This window comes from Symphalangus syndactylus, chromosome 21 (assembly GCF_028878055.3).
Source record: "Symphalangus syndactylus isolate Jambi chromosome 21, NHGRI_mSymSyn1-v2.1_pri, whole genome shotgun sequence".
Classification (NCBI taxonomy): Eukaryota; Metazoa; Chordata; class Mammalia; order Primates; family Hylobatidae; genus Symphalangus; species Symphalangus syndactylus.
This window is the reverse complement of record NC_072443.2, coordinates 23,935,889-23,953,250: the sequence shown is the minus strand read 5'-3', so window position 1 is coordinate 23,953,250 and position 17,362 is coordinate 23,935,889. Positions and strand designations below refer to the sequence as shown.

Sequence of the window (17,362 nt, the reverse complement as noted above, 5' to 3'; positions counted from 1 at the left end):
GTCTGGGAAGTGAGGAGCGCCTCTGCCCGGCCACCCACCGTCTGGGAAGTGAGGAGCGCCTCTGCCCGGCCACCCACCGTCTGGGAAGTGAGGAGCGCCTCTGCCCGGCCGCCCCGTCTGGGAAGTGAGGAGCGCCTCTGCCCGGCCACCCATTGTCTGGGAAGTGAGGAGCGCCTCTGCCCGGCCGCCCCGTCTGGGAAGTGAGGAGCGCCTCTGCCCGGCCGCCCCGTCCGGGAGAAAGTGAGGAGCGCCTCTGCCCGGCCGCCCCGTCCGGGAAGAAGTGAGGAGCACCTCTGCCCGGCCGCCCCGTCCGGGAAGAAGTGAGGAGCGCCTCTGCCCGGCGGCCCCGTCCGGGAAGAAGTGAGGAGCGCCTCTGCCTGGCCGCCCCGTCCGGGAAGAAGTGAGGAGCGCCTCTGCCCGGCCGCCCCGCCCGGGAAGAAGTGAGTAGCGCCTCTGCCCGGCCGCCCCGTCTGGGAAGTGAGGAGCGCCTCTGCCCGGCCGCCCCGTCCGGGAAGAAATGAGGAGCGCCTCTGCCTGGGCGCCCCGTCCGGGAAGAAGTGAGGAGCGCCTCTACCCAGCCGCCCCATCCGGGAAGAAGTGAGGAGCGCCTCTGCCCGGCCACCCATCGTCTGGGAAGTGAGGAGCGCCTCTGCCCGGCCACCCATCGTCTGGGAAGTGAGGAGCACCTCTGCCCGGCCACCCACCGTCTGGGAAGTGAGGAGCGCCTCTGCCCGGCCACCCACCGTCTGGGAAGTGAGGAGCGCCTCTGCCCGGCCGCCCCGTCCGGGAAGTGAGGAGCGCCTCTGCCCGGCCGCGCCGTCCGGGAAGAAGTGAGGAGCGCCTCTGCCCGGCCGCCCCGTCCGGGAAGAAGTGAGGAGCGCCTCTGCCCGGCCGCCCTGTCCGGGAAGAAGTGAGGAGCGCCTCTGCCCGGCCGCCCCGTGCGGGAAGAAGTGAGGAGCGCCTCTGCCCGGCCGCCCCGTCCGGGAAGAAGTGAGGAGCGCCTCTGCCCGGCCGCCCCGTGCGGGAAGAAGTGAGGAGCGCCTCTGCCCGGCCGCCCCGTCCGGGAAGAAGTGAGGAGCGCCTCTGCCCGGCCGCCCCGTCTGGGAAGTGAGGAGCGCCTCTGCCCGGCCGCCCCGTCTGGGAGGTGAGGAGCGCCTCTGCCCGGCCACCCACCGTCTGGGAAGTGAGGAGCGCCTCTGCCCGGCCGCCCCGTCTGGGAAGTGAGGAGCGCCTCTGCCCGGCCGCCCCGTCCGGGAAGAAACGAGGAGCGCCTCTTACCGGGCGCCCCGTCCGGGAAGAAGTGAGGAGCGCCTCTGCCCGGCCGCCCCGTCCGGGAAGAAGTGAGGAGCGCCTCTGCCCGGCCGCCCCGTCTGGGAGGTGAGGAGTGCCTCTGCCCGGCCACCCATCGTCTGGGAAGTGAGGAGCGCCTCTGCCCGGCCACCCACCGTCTGGGAAGTGAGGAGCGCCTCTGCCCGGCCGCCCCGTCTGGGAAGTGAGGAGCGCCTCTGCCCGGCCGCCCCGTCTGGGAAGTGAGGAGTGCCTCTGCCCGGCCACCCATCGTCTGGGAAGTGAGGAGCGCCTCTGCCCCGCCGCCCCGTCCAGGAAGAAGTGAGGAGCGCCTCCGCCCGGCCGCCCCGTCCGGGAAGAAGTGAGGAGCGACTCCGCCCGGCCGCCCCGTCCGGGAAGAAGTGAGGAGCGCCTCTGCCCGGCCGCCCCGTCGGGAAGAAGTGAGGAGCGCCTATGCCCGGCCGCCCCGTCCGGGAAGAAGTGAGGAGCGCCTCTGCCCGGCCACCTATCGTCTGGGAAGAAGTGAGGAGCGTCTCTGCCTGGCCGCCCCGTCTGGGAAGTGAGGAGCTCCTCTGCCTGGCCGCCCCGTGTCTGGGTAGAAGTGAGGAGCTCCTCTGCCTGGCCGCTCCGTCTGGGAGGTCTACCACGGAGGCCAGAAGCAATGTGGGGGCTGGACGTGGTGGCTCACGCCTGTGGTCCCGGCACTCTGGGGGGCGAGGCGGGTTGATCACTTCGGGCTAGGAGTTCAAGACCAGTCTGGCCAACTTGGCGAAACATGAAGAATACAACAGACAAACCAACCAACCAACTCAGTGACAACAAAACAGGTCTACCCTGGAGTCATACTCTAATTTTTTCTATTTTCCTCCCTTTCTGATCCTTTATCCCACTTTCTTTTTCTTCCTCTTCCTTCTCCCTCTTCTTTGTCAAATAGAGGATTGAGTTATTATCACTGATCCATATAAAGTCCCTCTCTCATTTATTTTAACTCCCACCCCCCATTTCTATTCCCCAACTTCCCATGTGCAACCTTCCTAATATGTTTGATACGCATCTTTTTGTTTGTATGTATTTTTAGAAAATGTTTATTGTTTTTGTATGCAAAAAAAATTAATAAAAAAAAAAAAAAAAGAGAGAGGATCACTTGAACCAAGGAGTTCAAGACCAACCTAAGCAACATAGTGAGATGCCCCCACCACCTCTACAAAAAATAAAAAAATAAAAATTAAAAAAAAAAAGAAAAAGAAAAGAAAAAATGGGTTAGCCATTGCTCCCAACTCTCCAATGATTTTTATCAAAAATTTAAAAAGGCTCTACCCTAAATTGCTGCAGTGATTCATAGGAAGGCACATATTTTTGACTTTAGCCTGGTGGGTAATAAATATCAGTTTAATTTTTCTTAAAAAGGTATTTGATCTGGGTAGACAGGCTTAGGGCTAAAAAAAATTGTAAAAGAAGTATTTGAGTATCAACTAGGAGTTAGGTACTGTTATAAGTGATAAAACACAGATAAGAGTAGAATCTGGATTTTTCCCCCCCTTTATGGTATTAGAACTAGAGGGGGTCAGCTGATTCCAAGACATTTCTCAGTAGTAATACCTGGAATGATATAATCAATGATATTGATGTCCAAACAAGTACAACTAACTTTGTGGCTTTTCTGTCCCTTTCTTCTGTGGTACTGAATGACTTCTAGTTGTTTTCTAATCAGCTCAATAGGTTAACTACTTGAGACTGAATAAAATAAAGCAGCCCATGGCAGGTCAAAAACTCTCTACCACTACCAGAAAGGAAATGCAACTGTTCTATGCTCTTTATGCAGGTTCGCTGCAGAAAGGTACATGTTTATTTCGTTAAAGGCTATTTTATTACCTGAAGGAAACCAAACATCAAGTTTAGCTCTCTAAAACGAATCATATTTTATTCAAATGCAGATGTACTTTTCAACTACAGCAGCCATTTGATTAACTTGTCCAATGAATAAACTCATGACCCTCTATATTAGAAGTGGTGACCTTTATGCTGAAGAATCTAACCCAGAGCTAAGTTATCCATTAAAATGCAACTTGGGAGTATATTACTCTTCATGAAAATGTAACCACCTCTTTTCCTGCTAGTCGAGGTCTCCAGAGAAATACAGAGTGAATAAAAGACATATGTAACTTCTTTTATTTGGCCACTTAGGAGGGGGTCATCATCCACATGCATAGCTCTGATTCCCAAGTGACAGACAAAAATGACAGAACACTGCAGTGGCTGAAAAGTACTTCATAAACATTTCAGCTGGAGGAAAGGCACTTCATTCCCTCATGAGAGACGGAAAGCCTGTAAGCTTAAGGATGTTATTTGCCTGCATCTTAGAGCTATGCTGAGATGAAGGATGAAAGAGGAACACAGAGGGGTCTTGGTTGATAAGAGAGGAAGAAATGGGGATATTTTTGCTTCTGAGATAAAAAAGCAAAGGAACTTTGGATTGATGTATGTTTTTGAGAAATTACAAGTACTTGGAGAAAGCATAGTCCCAAATGGGCAACATATGTATAAAAAGACCCTGCTATTATAGTAAAAGTCAGTCATTTTTCCCTACATGAGGAAGCAGAAAGAAATGAATTCTTTAAGGAGAAGGGAAGATATAAAACATTAGTCCTCTTGGTGTGAAACATTTTAACTAGTTTATAATCACACTATCTACCATAATAAGCTGTTCTAAAATATTAATGTTCTCTTCTGGCAAACTTCAGGTTGGTTGTACAGTAGAATCACCTTAGACACTTTTTAAACAATTCCATATCCAGGGATTCTAATTCAACTCATCAGGACTGTTTCTCTTGTGATTCTATTGAGCAGCCTGGGCTGGAAACTACCACTTTAGGGGATATGGCTTAGTTTAGGAGATTCAGCAGAGATCTGTACCATACATACATATTTAAAAGTGGGCCACAATTCAGCAAATGACAGAAAAATCTGAAGCTAAAGACATGGACAGGGAATGAGTTTCTGCATTATAAGATAATTCTTGGATTCATTACATTACCTTTTACATAGTGGCTACTTCATTTATAATTCCCTAACTTGATGCAAGGCTGGGACTGATTGGGGATAGGTATTTTAGCAGCCAAATTCCACCTACGCAAGTGAAAAAGAAGCAACAGCTCTGAGATGATAATATGAACCAAGTGAAAACTATGATTTGATTTATAAATATTCAGTTTGGGGAACACAAATAAGTGGAAAAAGTGAGGTTGATCTGTAATATCCATATGCTCGTGTTTATACGTAAGTGACAATTTCTCTAACTTATGGCTTTACGGTCAAATCCCTTGCATAGACATAGTAAAACCACATCAGTTCCTCTTTATAAAGCTCTGTTTAAGAGACACGGCTATCATAAGGTTCTTACTTCCCATAATACTGTACTGTTTTCCCGTTTTTAGTGGCTGTTCCTTTTAAACAAATCTTTGGAGCACTGAAAGGCTTTATTCATTTTCTCTGAGTTTTTCTATATATCTGAAATCTGAAAGTGAGCCCAAAATGTGAATTTGCAAGCAGCCTTGATCAAAATTCATATTTAGGTCCAAATTAACTAGTTTGGTGGACCTAAGCTTATAAATATTTGCATATTTTTACGTGGGTAGCATGAAAAACCCCTCTACTCAATGGGCTAGTGAAAAATAGCAGGTAGGAGACTAAAAGGGACTTTTAAAATGAGCCACTCCAAAGGCTGCCATTAAAGTTATTTAAACATGTACATGAAATAACAATATGGAGCTTTTGCTTAACTGGGGCACAAATGCATAATCTAGAAGCCTAGACATGCAGCAAATGACATGGGTCTCGTGGCCTGAGGCTTTATTTTAAAAAATGAGCTCCCTTCTGCTGGCATGGGGGTAGCAGAATTTTAATACAAGCATTATTATTATTTTATGAAAGGAAGAAATAACACAAATTAACTATAACGGAGAAATATTCTTTGTAATTCAGCTGTCAACTTCAGCATACATAAATTTTATTTTGATAGTTATGCTCACAACCTTAGTACTTTTGACCAAAAGCTACTATAGAACTTCCAATGGCAAGAATCAGGCCAGGCACGGTGGCTCATGTCTTAATACTAGCACTTTGGGAGGCCAAGGTGGGAGGACTGCTTGAGCCCAGAAGTTTGAAACCAGCCTGGGCAACATAGGGAGACCCCCTTCTCTAAACAAACAAACAAACAAACAAAGAAATGGTGATGTTAAAAATTTTTTTTATGAAGTTGAAAACACAATTTAGTTAAGACTGATTATTCTAACACTTTAAAAAATGTGACACTAAATGTAGGCCTCATATTTCAAACAAGATAAAGAAGCATGCACTAAGCAACTAATATTTGTTTCTTAGCAAAAATCATTTGCTTTTCATGGCATCAGAGACAAGACGGGAAAATGTCACAATGATTATGGTCTGAAACAATGGTTCTCAAATCTCGCTGTGCTTTAGAATCAGATGGAGAGCTTGCTAAAATACAGATCACTGGGCTCCACCCCTAGGGTTTCTGATTCAGTAGGCCTGGGGTTGGGTCTAGGAAGTTTCATTTCTTGCAAGTTCCCAGGTAATGCTGATGCTGCTGTTCCACACAACATACTTTAAGGACTACTTATCTAAAATAATCCTTTGGCAATTAACTAGTTGGTCAAGATAAAAACAAACAAATAATTACAGGCACAAGCAAGCCCAAGATAAAGTAAAACTATTTAGTTAATTCTTATGTTGAATATTCTGGAGAGTCTTATGTTGAATATCCTGAAGCATTAAGTAAAAAAACTCTCACTTTGACCCTGTCAGGTACTGACTGCCAACATGTCTGACCCTAAACAATAAAATCCATACATGATTTTATTTAGAGCTGGAAATTGCTGCAAAGTAATTGTAATTTCATAAATATAGCCAGTAGAATACATACATCCCAAAGTACTAGATTAAACTTGAACTTTTCTAAACATTAAATAAAACCACAAGGGCAAGAGTTCTCAATTTGTTCTTTTTTCAAAACCACAGGCAAGCTAATTCTACAGATAGTGGAATGTACAATAGGCCATTCTCACAAAATAAACCCAAGGGGTGAATTATATCTCTTCAAACTAGGTGGTGTCTTAAGTCAACAAAGGTAAGTCTATGACTACCATGCTGAAAAACAGATTTTGTGACATGTATGGACTTCACAGAAACAGAAACATGTAACAATAAATTTAAGTAAGGGTATAAAAAATGGGTGTGTTTGTGTGGCATCTACAGAGTCTTCCTAAATAAAATTTGTTGGAGCTCGACTATAACCAAAAAATAGTTACCCTGTGGGACCCTGTTTCCCAGAGCTGCATTCTTCTGACCAGAAATATGAATGCCATGCTGCTGTTTAGGGTCTTCAAAGCTGGCTCATTCCTCACTCAGATATTATGGGCTGTCTCTCCAAGAGATTCCTGGAAACGAATAATTTCTCACTGATAGAAGAAAATAGAAACCATTAACTAACTACCAGTCTTAAAGCTGTAAGTTATGATAACAGTGAGTTTTCTTATCTGTGATGACAAAAAATTTTGATCTCCCTCCCCAGCAGTATAGAGGAGTTCCTTTTAAGTTTTTGCTATACTGTATTTGTAAATTCTTGCCTATGAGTTATATGAGTAATAAGTAGTATTTACTTTTTACATGTGCAGCTTAGGTCAGTATGTTAAATAGATTCTATTCTATGAATTCTATGCAGCACACTTTATGATATATGACTCTTCAGCAATAATGTTCTTGATTGTTGATTTGTTATAAACAACATAATGGGAAAATAAAGAGTTGTTTGTATTTTGCAATTCCATTTTAAAGATTGAACTGAACTAAAAATGTCTAGGAACATGCCAATATTTTCAGAGGCTCATGTAGCACTTTTTGGAAGATGGGGAGAGAATATCATAAGATACTGGAACAGTTTTTCCTCAGATAGCCTAAAGTCTAAATATGCCATGCCTCCTACTCTAAAACAGCAATTGAAGGCAATGTTGTCTTGGGAAGACATCTGACAGTGTCTGGAGACACTTTTTAATTGTCACAACTCAGAGGGTGCTACTGGCATGGTAGAGGCCAAGGATGCTGCTAAACATCCTACAATGCACAGGACAGCCCTCTGCAACTAAGACCCAGAACAGAATGAGAAACCTGGCTCTAAAACAACTAAGAAAAGACACTGATAATAAAAATAATAAAAAGATGTGATGTATCATTGTAACATTTATTATTTACCTGTGTTGATGGATATATTTTAAAAAAATCCCTTCTTAGAGAACTTTTTATGACTGTTACTCTCATAAATTCACACTATACTGGCATGCAGACTTCAAGGAGGCAACAATTATGGTGCAGAGGCCAAACTACACAATGTTATTCCCAACCAAAGAATCTTCGTGAGTCGTTAATCCCTGAGCTATCCACAGAGAGATCTTTCTACGTAAGTATACATGGAAGATAAGGGTTGTCAAGTATAATCAGATTCCTCTAAGAGACTAGCATTGATAGACAAGATTAAAATTTGCTTAAGAGTATGACAGTGGGCTTTCAAAGAATCCTGCGGGGTTTCCAAAAGCATAAACTGACCACCATCAGTGTATCTGCTGGATAATAATAAACTATGGTATATAATTTGTTTTATATGAAAGGTGATTTGTTCTCCATTTTTATTGCTGACAAAAAAAGAGATAAAAGATGATTTATCTCTTGAAAATGTTAAGATTAGAAGGACTTGGGTGGCTTCGGTGAAGTTCCATCTTGAGAGAGGATTATGAACCATGGAGGTGGTCTGAAGTTCTGCAATTCTTTTAAAAAATTAAGGCTCATCAAATAAGGGGCTAGAAATATCAGCAAGACTAATGGATATAACACTGGCTGTTGAGAGTGTCTAAAATAACACCTTTATTATGCAAGATGCTCAACAGATAGTTCTTGAATAAATAGTGACATAAATATGTGACTCCTTTTTATCTTCTGCAAACACAGACCTAAAACCAATTAATATTCTCAACTCATCCTTTAGGACAGCACCATGGGCTGGTTCCAAAGGGATTGCTTTGGTAACCATGGCAGGAAAAGCGTACACATCCATCCTAAAATAGGACTATGCAAGAAAAGGCAGTCCTTGCCTTATTCAGTTAGTAACTGACTGGTGAAACATTCCATATCTATTCTCACAAGCCTTCCAGTTCCAATGCAAATAAAGAATTAGCTGATATGACCAAGAAATGACATCGATTCTAATCATCTGACGAACCCACATTAAGTCTTCCTGCCATCCCCACTGCCTCTTGCTATCGGGAGAACAGAACAAGGCATCACTCCTTCATACCTAACCAGTTTCAGCCTTTCTGAGACTGGCAGGAGAAAATCTAAGCTGGATTTCTCAAAATGTGGTCCACAGATCACCTATATCTGCAATGCCCTAGGTACTAAATTCAGATCCTGGGCCCCATCTCTTACTATAAAATTGAAATTGTCCAGGGTACTCCCCAAAGTCTACATTTTAACACGTTCCCTGGGTGATTGTTATGCTCACTAAAGTTTGAGAAACCCTCTGTAAAGGGATAGTTTGTTCAGGGAGAATCAGAACCCTAGAGTTATTAAAATTTTTTTTTTCCTCCTCTTAGCTAGGTTATGAGAGCTTTAAGAAAAATGATGGCTGGGTGCAGTGGTTCATGCTTGTAATCCCAACACTTTGGGAGGCTGAGGCAGGTGGATGGTTGAGCTCAGGAGTTTGAGACCAGCATGGGCCATACAGCGAGATCCCTGTCTCTATTAAAAAAAAATAGAAATTTTTAATTTTTTATTAATTAAAAAAAGGAAAAGAAAAATAGCTAGCTTATTTCAGCAGAGGGATGGAGTACAAGTTAAAAGAGGCTGCAGAAGACCCAGTGTTGACACCGTTAATTTTGTGAAGCATTTGATTTCTCATAGGGTGAATTTTTGAGTTGCTTGATCTAGCCACTCCAAGCCACTGTTTCTCAACATGACATGAAAACCTTTGTTAGAGATTACATTACCCATATATGCATTATTTAAACTTTAATAAAAAGAAAAAATCCCAACATCTATGTTTATTTTATGTTAGTTCTTTTTTAAATAATAGAGATATCAAATCTTGATTTTTTTTTTTTTTTAGGTTATCATGAGAGTAATGAGGCATAGAAATTGTAAAGCGGCAGTAACTCCCCAAATCTGGGAATTGCTGTGGGATTAATTTTTGTTCTAAAGTGTGAATACAGGTATCTAATGTTTGGGGCATTCATATAATCTCACATAAAATAATGGAACCTCACAATGAATTGAAAATCAGAAGGATTTGAAAGAGGGTTCTGATTCCACACCCTTACAAAGATTTTTAATAATAAAAAGTGACACTGACTGTATTTATCCAAAAATAAAAAAATCTACTTTTTTGCTGACATGATAAAATAACTCTTTTGATTTTTCATGAACTATGAAGTAAACTCTACCACAAAATAATAACATAAATATTACTTCAATGCAACCAAGGACATAAAGAAGTTCAAATGCAATATTCATACTATCAGTCAACAAATATTTACTAAGCAACTATATGGAAATTAAAGATGGTTACAACTTCTTTGCCATCCATCCTGTCAAGAAGTGAAGGCTATTTCCTCTACCTTGAATCTAGGCTGGCTTCTTGAATACTTTGACCAATAGAAAGCATTGATAATAACCCTTTACCACTTTGAGGTGTAAACAAGCCTCAAAATGGCCTGGCGACTCTCACCTTTGCATTCTCGTAAGCCAGTCACCATGCTGTAAAGACTATAAATGACTGCTAATGCTGAGAGGACTGGGGAGAGAGGCCCTGGATCATGAGGGGTCATTTTGTACATTTCAGCCTCAGCTGAATGCTATTACAGAGGTCTTGCCCACCTCATTTGGAAAAGAGAGCCATCTAGTTGAACCTGGTCCAAGCTTGTCCAACGTGGGCCACATGTGGCCCAGGACAGATTTGAATGTAGCCCAACACAAATTAGGAAACTTTCTTAAAATATTATGAGATTTTTTGCAATCTTTTTTTCCGTTTTTTTTTTTTTTATATGGAGTCTCATTCTGTCGCTCAGGCTGGAGTGCAGTGGTATGATCTTGGCTCACTGCAGCCTCCACCTCCCAGGTTCAAGGGATTTTCCGGCCTTAGCCTCCCGAGTAGCTTGGATTACAGGCACCCGCCACGATGCTCGGCTAATTTTTGTATTTTTAGTAGAGATGGGGTTTCGCCATGTTGGCTAGGCTGGTCTTGAACTCCTGACTTCAAGTGATCTGCCTGCCTCGGCCTCCCAAAGTGCTGGGATTACAGGCGCGTGCCACTATGCCAGGCCAATTTTTTTTTCTTTAACTCATCAGCTATCGCTAGTGTTGGTGTATTTTATGTGTGGCCCAGTATAATTCTTCTTGCAGTGTGGCCCAGGGAAGTCACAGATTGGACACCCTTGACCTAGTCAATAAAAAATAAATTATTGCTGTTTTAAACGACTACATTTCGGAGTGGTTTGTTATGTAGCAATAGAGAATTAAGACAACCATTATGTTTTATATTACATATGTGTTATGTCATTGTTCTACATGTAAGAACTGTAACAGAAAAAAAAATTAGACGAAGTTCTACATTTTCTCCGGATTTATCAATTATTGGCTAAAATGCAAGGGTGCATTTCTAGAGGGTGTTTCATTTCAATAACTACTGTTACTTTCCCTCCTATATACTTCAAGACTTTGAAAAGTTAATTTACTTTCTTTAGTTGTTCTGAGGACTAAATATATTAGCACCAATATGATGTTTGTATACTAAAATACTGACATGAAATTGTTATCAAACCAGCATGTATTGTTATCTTTTTTTTTTAAAGCAAGCCCAATTCTAACTTATAAATAGGATAACTCAATATTGTTAGTACAATTAATAATGTTTTAGCTGGCTGTTAAACTATTGACATTCCATTTTAGAGTCTGAGTAAGTGAAACTGGGTGTCCTAAATTTCTATTTTAATAATTCCTTATTATTCTTATTTTTTTTGAGACAGGGTCTTTTTCTGTCACCCAGGTTGGAGTGTAGTGATGCGAACACAGCTTACTGTAGCCTCTACCTCCTGGGCTCAAGTGATCCTCCTGTCTCAGCCTCCCAGTAGCAGGACCACAGACATGCATGGCCATGCTTGGCTAATTTTTTTATTTCTTGTAGAGACAGGGTCTTGCCATGTTGCCCAGGCTGGTCTTGAACTATTAGGCTCAATTCATTGTCCCACCTCACTGTGATTATAGGTGTGAGCCACTGGGCAAAGCCAATTCCTTATTATTTTTACTGAATTTATCTCATTCTGTATTGTTTTACTTTCTATGTTAATTCTTGTGGGGATGAAGGCTATCTTGTAATTTCTCTACCTGGAATGTTACTCTTCTACCCTCTCCATTTCCTTAAATCCTCCTTATCTTAAATACACACTGCCTTGCATTAACTTTTTGTGCTATAAATTCCAGCCATGGCTTAATAGCTAACCACCCTTTTCATGTTTAACTACTTTTATTTTTAAACTGGTTGCTGTCCTGAAACACTCTCAGTGAAGTACAAACATACTTGCTTCTCAGATTGTAAGAGAAAGAAATGACTTTGGCTGTTGCCTGAGTCTACTCCTTAAGAACACCATGCATCACTGATTGAGAGCCCACAGGATAACGGCAGATAGAGAGTTTCTGCATGATGGTGTGTTACCACTTGCTTGGAACCTACGAGCAACATGTGAAAGTATGCAGTTCCTAAGTTCTTTGCATGTCAAGTACAAGCTATCCAAGCATCCACTCTTCTTTCAAAGGACGCTAAATGCAAAACACAGCTGTCTGTGACCTTGGGAGACCTAACCGGAATCTGCAAACAAGCTTATGTAAGCGTACCCTGGCCAGCCTTGTTCCGAAAGCCCTCTCTAATTAAATGAGAGTTTTGATTTCTTATGTGGAACAGTAAAGGGTCTTCTGGGAAGAGACATCTCTTGCAGGAACTGTAATTTGAAAAGTAATCTTTGTCTCTATTGCATCCTTAACTATACAGGACATAATAGTGGGGAAGAAATGATAGCAGAGCTGTAAAAACTGAGTAAGTCTGACTAATTCCCAGGCTGCATAAAAGATCTTATTAAACAACTTTATTAATGACCTGGAAATCTGAGAAGACGTTACATTAATAAGTTCCTCATAAGGCACTAACGGTGGAGATGGTAGAAGAAACAGAGGTGAAGTCAAACAATATTCATGGATCCCTGGAGATTAGAAAAATGAACAGTAAAGTACACAGTGAGTTCACTCTGGCAAAATACAATTAAGTATCCAGGAAAAAATAACTCAGAAGACTGACATTCAGTGGGGATGAAACCTCGAAAGCATGTCAAAAGCAACCGGATAGATATTGTAACCCACAGATTAGATAGGATTTTGCAATATAACAGAAATAGCAAAACATAAAGTAGATGTGAAGCTGTCCAGCAGAGGGGCTCAGCACATGCTGACAATGATAAAAGAGAAAGAAGGGTGTTGTGGGGGCAGTGAGTACAAACAGCTCAGTTATTTTTTTTTTTTTTTTTTTTTTTTTTGAGACGGAGTCTCGCTCTGTCACCCAGGCTGGAGTGCAGTGGCACAATCTCGGCTCACTGCAAGCTCCGCCTCCTGGGTTCACGCCATTCTCCTGCCTCAGCCTCTCCGAGTAGCTGGGACTACAGGCGCCCGCCACCACGCCCGGCTAATTTTTTTGTATTTTTAGTAGAGACGGGGTTTCACCGTGGTCTCGATCTCCTGACCTCGTGATCCGCCCGCCTCGGCCTTCCAAAGTGCTGGGATTACAAGCGTGAGCCACCGCGCCCGGCCTCAGTTATTAAGTCCAAAAGTGTAAGCACCTGGACTTTGGCTTTAAACATTCTTTCAGAAAGATGAAAAGCATCTGAGAGGCCTTTGGAGAGGGAAAAATATATTTACAGAGATAAGCATATGATGAGAGATTAAAGGAATGAAACAGACAAGCCTCCACTGAGCAGTGACAAAAAGAGGTACTTAACTCTGATCAAAATTATTGTTTACATTTTTAAGGGTTTTCCGGGCAAGATAACTAACAAATACATTTCTTAATTATACATATGGCAGATGAAACAGCAAATTTCCAGGAAGCATCAGCCCTGCCCAAAGCCATGTAGTTGAAAGAAGACTCAGAATCACAGAATTTTAGGCAGGAAATGATCTTAGAAATTATATAGTTTCATGTCTTCAAAGTGAGGTCTGAGGGCCTATTGCCTGGAGAGCTTATCAGAAATGAAGATTTCTAGGCTCCAACTCAGCTCTCCTGAATCGAATCCTAATATCCAAGAAGGATTAGCTCAAGAAGCTTGCAGAGTTTAAGATAAGTTTATAGATAAAGAAAGTCAAGCTCAGAGATAAATTGCCCCAGGTCAGTCATCAATAGGTCCTGGTTTCAGGTCCAACGATGTTACTATCACTGTGGGATGAAATTCTCCCCAAATCTATAAATTGCCTTTATAATTAGTTATTACCATGTTGTGTAATTTTTCCGAGAATTTATATTATAGACATTGCTTCATTTAATTCTTGTGTAATAAGGAAAAGAAGATAAAAGAAAACAGAGTCTGCCATCAGTGGATATAAGAGACAGTTAAAGAAAAAAAAATGAAAAAGAAAAGAGAAGACAAAGATTGGGATAGGAAGTAAAAAGCAAAAACCCGAAGCTTCGAATAAAGCTTTGAAGGTAAGAGAACTTACAGAAATGCAAGAGATGTTTAAAGAACAAATTATGGTCTTCCTAACCTCTAAGCTTCCTAAAATAAAAGTGAAATCTCTGCTCGTTATCATAAGCCCTTCTCTCCTGTAGGGTAAAGGACACAAGGATGAGAACCAGACTGTGGGTTGTCTCTGTATCCATTTCTGTGACAGTAACTAGCATGCTCTAGATTGTTCTCTTGTGTCATTAGAAGTCCATTATTTGAAAGGTAATCATATTGCATCGATAGATCTTCTTTTAGCAAAAGCTGACCAGGAAGTGTTTCAGGTTGATCATTTCTGGTTTTGACGATCTCTATCTAATGTAATCCTTGTAGGGAGAATCTGGGTTTGAGCCCAGGATAAACCAAAACACAGGGAACTAACATAGACCAATAGAATAAATCCTAAAAAAATAAGCAATTAAAATAGCTTTATACAAACAAAGGTTTATAAAAAATCATTATTATAGAAGAAAATCAGGCTGGGCATTTTGGCTTATGCTTATAATCCCAGCACTTTGGGAGGATAAGGCTGGTGGATCACTTGAGGTCAGGAGTTCGAGACCAGCCTGGCCAACACGGCGAAATCCTGTCTCTATTAAAAAGACAAAAATTAGCCAGGAGTGGTGGTGCGCACCTGGAATCCAAGCTACTCCGGAGGCTGAGGTAAGAGAATCGCTTGAACCCAGGAGGCAGAGGTTGCAGTGAGCTGAGATTGTGCCATTGTACTCTAGCCTGGACAACAGAGCGAGACTTTCTCAAAAAAAAAAAAAAAAAAAAAAAAATCAAATGTTGCACATGCATAGAAAATAAGATTAAAAAAAACATTGGGAACCAAACTTCAACAGAAAGATGTATTTCTCAAGCATAGTTTTTACTAGTTTTTAGATAAATAAGAAAGCTTATTTTATTATAATTTTGCCAAACATACTGGCTATAGAATAAATTTGCAAAATGATTTCTGGAACATGATAAGAGATCCACAGAGAAAAAAGTAGCAGAAAGATGGGTATTCAAGTTACATTTTAGAGTAGAAAAGGCCTCTGGAAAACAGATTTCAAAGAACAAGTTAATACAAGGGAAGAAAGCCCCTGATTTTTAATAAAGCCACAACATTGACATCTTGTCTGTTCCCAGAGTGTAGGGATTCAGCAACGGAAACCTTTGCCTTGCATTTCGGAGCTGGCCTGGGAAAGCAGCGAAGAGCTCTCCACAGTCTGTGCCTGGAGGCCCAGGGGGGCTGTGAGATTTAGAGCTCTGGTACTACACTGCAGGATAAACAGCTTGGGATTCTTCTTTAATGACAACAGTGTATCAGCTCTTTTTGAGGTTACGGCATACATAAACAGGATCTGCCTCATATTTTCCAGTTGTGGAGGAGGGAAGGGAAAAAAAAGGCCCCCACAAACTTTTTCCCGCAGTTAACAGTAGAAGACGACTTGCTTTTACTTGCATGCAAGACTGAAAAAAGGGAAGGAGAACCATGGCATGCAAAATAGCCACACTGAAAGGAAACAGGAAACCCATTACTTCCTCTGTGAAAACTTCAGTGGGCAATCAAAGGGAAGAAAGGTAATGAATGTTGAACTGGTGTTTTAAAAGGAAAGGGACATAAGCTTAAAAAGAGTGAGTGGAAACATTCGTAATAAAGCCCTCCTGGAGACAAGACCCACAGAGGAATCAAACAGGAGGTCTTGCCCGGTATGCACCCTGCTCTGCATTTGAATGTAGAGCGAACACCTGCTGTCATGTTAGAAGACAGACCAGTGGGTTATTTCCTAGGCTTCCTCAAGGTTTATTACTGGCATGGAAAACTTCCTGGCATTCTTTGAGGAGCTCTAACAAAATGTGCTAAATGAAGATATTTACTCATAGAATTCCCTCTCTTGCATCCTGGACCCAAGTTCCTTATTTCTTTTAGGATTCAAGAAAACCTCAAGATTTCTGTTTTGTTGACCTAAGCCTACAAGTCCCGGCAATCTCCTCTACCCCAATCTTTTCGAGGAAGCTGCAGACAACATTTACTCCATTTGTATTTAAATGTATACTTTCATGACAGGACAGCTTGCTTCATTTTGCTGTCCTGGGCCAGCAAACTTTTTTTGTGAAGGACTTGATAGTAAATATTTCAGCCTCTGTAGGCTATGCAATCTCTATCACAAGAACTTATCTTTTCTGTTGTAGGATGAAAATAGTCAGATAATATATAAATAAATGAGTATGGTGGAGTTCCAATAAAACTTTATTTATAAAAACAGGTGGCAGACCAGATTTGGCCCACAGGCTATAATTGGTGACTCCTGGTACTAGTTCTCCCCTGTTCTATAATATAACAGCATTCTTAAAAAGTGGTGGGCAGATGAAAGAAACATGATGGTTTCCATTTTATTATGAACATACACATAAACTAATTATGCTTTGCCTCTGATATTAATCAAGATATATGTTGAGGAAGTGGATGTAAAAAAAAACTTTAAAAAGTGCTCTTCAAACATACGCTATCATCATTATTCTCCCTACCCTGTGACAAAAGCAGCCTCAGTGTTTACTCTTCTGGAGAGATTTTCAGTGACAAGTTAGAGGAAGTGGGTAGGTAGTTTATGGGGGAAGGAGAGGATTATTTCTTGTATTGAAGTGACTCATGAGTCCCTAGAATTTGAGAACCTCTGTTCTTTAGCAAGCTGTCCCAATTAAATAACTATACATTATCAAGTGAGGTCAGGTGATAAGTCCTCATCACCTCTGTCCAGTACATAATCTGCATTTCAGCTGTGTTCAAGCAATCCCATATTTCTGGAAGGCAATAAAGATTTCCTAATTGTTGCAAAGAAGACTGTACCAGCTGGGAATTGGAGGTGGGGTGCGATGGTCGGTTGATAGTTAAAATGCTGGAATTGGATGCCAGAGAAGGTGTCACAACTTTACAAAGTAATGCAAGATGTTGCACCACTCCAAATGCCTCAGTTGATGAAATCAGTCATAAGAGAAAATCAGACACCATTAAGGGCCATCTAGAAAGGGGGGAATCCAGGAAGTCAGCCAGCGACAACTCTGTTACTTGAGCTCCAAGCCTGAATCAAGGAGAGCTCTCAGAGCCACGTTCAAGTTTGAGCCCAGATTTGGAAATGCACAGAATGAACTAAGGCAGGAGGCCAATGAGAAAATTATCTCCTATCAATTTTACACACATTCTATTTCTGACTGAATAATCCTTGGGTTTGGGCTTGGGGAGATAGAGCTGAAAGATTTTGGCACAT

General features: G+C 41.9%; 1 protein-coding gene across 8 annotated transcripts in view; it reads right to left on the bottom strand.

Annotated features, from left to right (window-relative positions):
• CMSS1 (cms1 ribosomal small subunit homolog) overlaps positions 1–17,362 on the bottom strand; it is a 368,700-nt gene that overhangs the window by 93,997 nt on the left and 257,341 nt on the right. The window contains exon 1 of one of the 8 annotated variants that reach the window (XM_063630589.1): positions 6,615–6,764. The exons of the other annotated variants lie outside the window; for them this stretch is intronic. The gene's annotated coding sequence lies outside the window, so the exon portion shown is untranslated. Of the gene's footprint in view, positions 1–6,614; positions 6,765–17,362 lie in introns of those variants that run through there. 8 annotated transcript variants of the gene reach the window in all.